Source organism: Ylistrum balloti, unplaced genomic scaffold (genome assembly GCF_031769215.1).
Source record: "Ylistrum balloti isolate Yb309-2 unplaced genomic scaffold, AGI_CSIRO_Ybal_v1 Utg370586, whole genome shotgun sequence".
NCBI lineage: Eukaryota > Metazoa > Mollusca > Bivalvia > Pectinida > Pectinidae > Ylistrum > Ylistrum balloti.
Window position 1 is genome coordinate 52017 of NW_026782364.1, and position 6000 is coordinate 58016.

Consider the following 6000-nt stretch of genomic DNA (forward strand, 5'->3'; position numbering starts at 1 on the left):
CATTGTATTGTTCCTGTTAGTGGTTCATCATATTTCACAAACAATTTGAACAGCATTTAAAGGGAAAACAGTGATATCCGTCCACGAATAAATACCATTATGAAAAATATCAATTACATTGCCACGGATGTTGGTATGTCGATTGGTGCTGAATTTTATTATTCTGTGTTCTGTCACGCGGAGGGTACTCTTGTCACCTCTATTCATATTCGTAATGGTAGAGGACATGCGCATTATGTATTTGTTTTTGTTTTTATGTTTTCAAATTAAAGAGGAGGTAAAACACATTTAATAATGAGCAGTGCAGCTTATCCTTTTCCAAATCAAACCCATTTAGAAAGGATACCTTACACTTGTCATTCTCTCTGTCAAGTATTATCTAAACTAATGGTAGCTCTATCAGCCAAGCCTATAATTTTATCACCTTACTGTACGTTTGAAAAGTTTGACATACAACATGAACTCCTTAACCTATTCCACTTGTAATGCTACTGGCCAACAATGGAAAGGGGAATAACTCGATAACGGGATTGAAAATACCCCACCGTACTCTATTTATTGTTCATAAATGTACTAATTATTGGTGTACAATTTTAGAATGCTTGTAAATACATGACTTGCTTCAGTAGGTCTACTCATACAAAATACCAAAACTGTAGGAACTTACTGTATATGATATGGCATATGGTTAAGATAAATTGAGAATGAATATCATGAATATTTGTGAAAAACACTTTTGGAACAATGTCTATTAAACACGGAATATGGTATATAGAACCATAATTTTGAGAAAAAAAAAACTTCCATATAACTTCCTCACTTGGGCTTGGTATATAACGTCATCATTTTAACTGCAAGCTTGGAAGCTCGGTATATATCTTCACCACTGAAAGCTTGGATTTAAACGGAAGCAGCTTGGTATTTGAAGATACACCATTTTAGTGATACATTTGATATATCATGTTATCACTTTATGCTTAGAAATTTTGATTTCTTTGTACTTTACAGTTTAGTTAAATTCTAATAACTCAAGTGAATCTTCTTTTATGCAAAGGCACTAAAGAAAACATATAAACATTTCTTGAATTAATTAGTTTCACATTATGATATATCTCCGGTGATTTGTCCTTTACTAGCTAGATTCATGCCCTTCATTCTCTTCAATTTCAAATCTTAATGACACTTATTCCTCAAGTTATTCTGACATTGATCCTCAGAATGTCACGGTACTACAGTATATCTACCGACGTACAAATATTGTACTTTCAATGTGTCAACAAGTTAGAATTTCCACATGATACTTTCAACATCTGCGTAGGTAACTGTTAACCAACGTACTTTGTCAGAGTAATCTACAGAAGTGACTAATCTACGCCCTGTTAATGTATTAAATGTTAACATGCTTTGTGTCTCCTACACTAAATATCGATGTCTGTCATTCCTAAACACGTGTCCAAAATATGCAAGATCTCTGATGACGTAAGAGTTCATCTAATGCGACTGATGGCGCCAAGGTAGACCGCAGAACAGAAAACAATCCCTCTCTCTGTTCTGGTATACATAATATCTGCTACATTTTGGCAGACGTCTTTGATTTTGGTAGATGCCATTTTTTGTTTGTTTTAAGGCATTTTCGGTTCTTTTGTTTAACTTTGAGAACCCATCTGTTTCAACAACAATTAATTTTTTTCTTAAAGATATCAATGATGAAATTTACAAAAATGATGCTTTATATTTTGGGACGAAAACGCAGAATACATTACATAACAACTCACTTAGCGAAAAAAAGACAATTCGACTCGAATAATGTATAGAACAATGGTTAATTTTAATGCCATTCACACTGAACGTAAATCATCAATTCACAAACCGGACTACAGTTAAGAACAAATGGAACTGGATAAAGACGGGTTTCGGAAGCATTCTGTCGTTTACCATTGTTAAGATAGGTTATCTGTAGTCTAGATGGAAGTCATTTATCACCTCTCACAAGAATTGGATTTCAAAATTACCCTCTATGTCCATGCCTATCTGCAATCAGCCTCGCTTCATTCGACATCCATGTCCTCGCTTTGTAACACAATGCGTGGTACCTTTTAAATGCGATAGCGGACATTGCCTGTTCTGATCTGCTATCGTCACTATTATCCTGTATCGTTAGACCGTTCCCGCTAATTATTTCCATTTGTTTATTAAGTACCAAATGCACATATCGGTTGTTCGGCGCTTTCAATGTGTTTTGTTGGAGGCGTGTTTTGATGTCGTGTGTTAGCTTGAAGGTTTGTGCGACATAGTACTTATCTATCAATTGACAAGTCTTCAGAACAATGATTTCAGATCCAAAAACAATATTTACCGCATTACTCTGTCCAAAGTTTTATGCGCATTAGTTGTAACCATTCGACAAAATATCGCGTTAGAGAGCTGAAATCCACAACTCAGTAAAGCCTGGGAAAATTTACGCAAGATTTACTGATATCACTAAGAGATAATAATCCGGCATATTTAAATATATCTATAGACTTATCAACCGCTTGATTCTTTTGCACTGACCAGTATTAAATCAGTGTTCAGTTTGATATACCTTCATGTCCATGATGACTTCAATACAAATCCTGGACTTGTGCGAACGCTTTCTCTATTGAAGTTGCAGAGGGGATGTTAATATACATTACAATGTAAGTATTTTCTTAATACAACACGGCATACAGTATTGGCTGTTATCGCCACGCAAAGTCGAAATACGTTTGACGTTCTGTCATAGTAAATACTAATTTCTATTTTGTAAGTAGCTAACATTTATATGTATCCAGGGCCTAAATGAGACTTTGTTCTTTTCAGCTTTCATTTTCGCTGTGTATAGACAATCAGAAATACGATACAGGCCAAACATGCACCGCTAGACAAACATATATGGCAAAAGAACTACTCAGTACTGTTGAATATTTATGTGTTTTAAAGTTTAATTGTCTAGATTTTTATTTACATAAAACTACAACAAAGACATCGTATCACACCTTTGTACCAGATTAAAACTTTAAATAATACCAACGGTAGTTTGTCTTCTAAATTAAGAATGCTTCTAAAATATATTCATTTAGTCTGTTTCTTTTTCATGTAGCGAGCCATTGCCTTACCAAACCAGCTAGATACGCATAAACGGTACCTGTTGATCCAACAGCATGCATGACGACGTGATTTGGGGTGGGAAGAGAAATAAGCGTTTGAATGTGGAGGAATTGAAAACTGACTATAGTGGCGTTTATCTACAAAACGAAAAACTCGAACAAGCCTTGAATAGATTTTTAGAAAAACTTCAAAAAGATAGGAAACGCTTAAAGGAACAACACGAACATGATTTGTTTCATGTAAGAAAGGAAGTCGAAAGCATGAATGGATTTCTTCAGACCACAAACAGTTTGGACTTATTTAACCAGCCACTTACTGCTTCAAACACGATTCGCATCCCAGTACCAAAACGTCCGGAACCAAACAGAGATCCCACAACGTTTCCTGAGAAATGGTTCACTTCTGTGTTTATCCCGACGGATAAGGAACTGACAAGAATTAAACGTCAGCGATCTATCCATCCGCCATTACCTTTCATCCGCAGAAGCAAGACAGACATGACAAAGAAAAGACAGAAAGATAAAGAAGAGGAAGAGGATGGTGAGGAACGTTCTAGTTCCGTTAGTAAGACAGTATTAATGGAAGACAATACAAAATCATTAGGTATCAACAAAAGCAAAACCGAAATAGGAAAACATGTCTCTGCAGTGCCTGGAGAAATACCACACGAACAGAGACCTAGAGAATCTTCCCGACTTTCGCTGACAAAGAGCAATCGTGGAAGTGCATCCATATATGCCGGAAACGCGTCAGTTCCTGATACATCTGTGACCCGAGAACAATATAATATTCTTCCTGATTTCATGACACAGCGGAATCGAGAGGCATCCGGAAGGTCAAGGTTACATAGCCAAGGAAGTTCTCGTTACGCTGAAAGGGGTCGAGAACCATCTGGTCGTTCTGTTGCAAGAAGTCTAGGGAAACGGGATGATGCTGAACTCAGACTTCCCCAAGTGACCAAGGAGGGGCATGAAGAATTACCCGATATAGAAGCACCCGCGGCGAACGTGGTAACACGCTCCGTTCGTGAGCTTAAGGCCATGGCTCTGAACAACCAGGCCAATAAATTACCGAGCAGCGAAATGCTGAGAAACCAGAGAATGCTCGACAGTACTAAACGCAAGACTGATAGGATATTCATCAAAATGAAAACTTTTATCAAAACATTCGAGGAAGAAATGGGCGAGGATGGAGAAGTAAAACGGAATAAGTTAGTGGATTTTGTGGTTTGAAAGAAATTTGATTGCCATAATGTATTTTTTATTTGGTGTTTTGAAAATGGATATATACGATGTATTTGAGGATAAGGTAACTATCGTGCCGGATGCTAGCAGACATCCTGTTCATATCGACTTCCTTATTATCATCAACCACAATGAAACGAATGATTAACATTGTACAAATTGCCAAACTTTCGAATATGTTGCATATAACCATCCATATACATATATACCGATTGTAAGGCTGGTTTTAATACAGAACGGAACAGCTCAGAGATTAAACTCTATGTAAGCTTATTTTAACAACATTTAGGTTTAAAGTAAAACCAAGCTGCGCTATTAAAAATCGTGGATATATTTTCCTGTTTTATTGAATGTTGACGTTTATATGTTAAGCATTGATCTGTACTTTGTTGAGCATTTAACCTGTCAAGTTTTAACCCCCACACTCTCTGTACCGTCGGTAAAACTCTATCTGCTGTAGTATGAGTACGACTATTTTGACGTTCTATCGATTTATCGACATATCGGTGTAGAGTTTGACTCCAAAATGATATGAGAAGTCGATATTACGATATACCGTCGCACCTTTCTAACACAGCTCCCAACAAATTTTATTTACATCTATATATATGTATATTTCAAATGAACGCCATACATTTATTAAAATATAGAATATATATTGTTATCTATCCTAATTTGCTTAAATTAAACTTAACAAACATAATCTATGAGATATATTATTATATTATGTTGATAAGCAAACTGAAGGTATCAGTTATGTATCAGACTTTAACCGAGTTTGATATATATGCACTAGGTGGATAAAGAAAGTGTAACACAAACACATGTATCCCACTGAACACAATTTCTGTACTATAAATACGTTTCGTTACAGTGTAGCATTTAATAGTGGAATACTTCTCATTTATTATCTCAAAGAATATTTTATAGAAGTCTGTGACGATCTGAATTTTTCTAATGCAAATAAGTTACCAAATGGAACCAACTATGAATCACCAGTGACAAATAAAAAACGTAAAATTAGTGAAAAATACCACAAATACCAATTCTCAAGTTAAAGTTGAAGTTTTGGTTGTAACGACAGACGATGTCTTTTCTATAAATTCAGTAAGACAATCCAGTGCCTAAGATTTCCTTCGATGTTGTTAGACAGATCTACAACATAGGTTGGTTTTTAATTATTTCGTCTAGATTAGATGCATGTGAACACGCACAGCAACGAATAATATATTTTCATTAAACGTGCCCGTTATTGGATTGGCCATCTAGTTGGCTCTACTGTACGTAACTTTAAATTTGTATTAAAAGGTACTATTTACTTTCGTGTATATTGTTAAATATTTGAGATTGCAGGTGGTAGACACTGCTGGTGGACTTTTAGTCCCTGAGATTTGCGGTCACCTGCATGCCTACATGATGGCGCGGTGCATAATAAACACATGACGTTGTTTAGCAGATATATAAAGATTACGAACTTTAGAGAATCATGGGGATAGTGCACCTTCAGTCTTAGATTTTGACATCACTTTCGATCACTTTGAAATAACCTCGATCGCTTTCTTGGATTCAAAATTTAGACCCTTATCTTCACTGACGAGTCCCAGGAAAAGGAAACGGCTACACGATA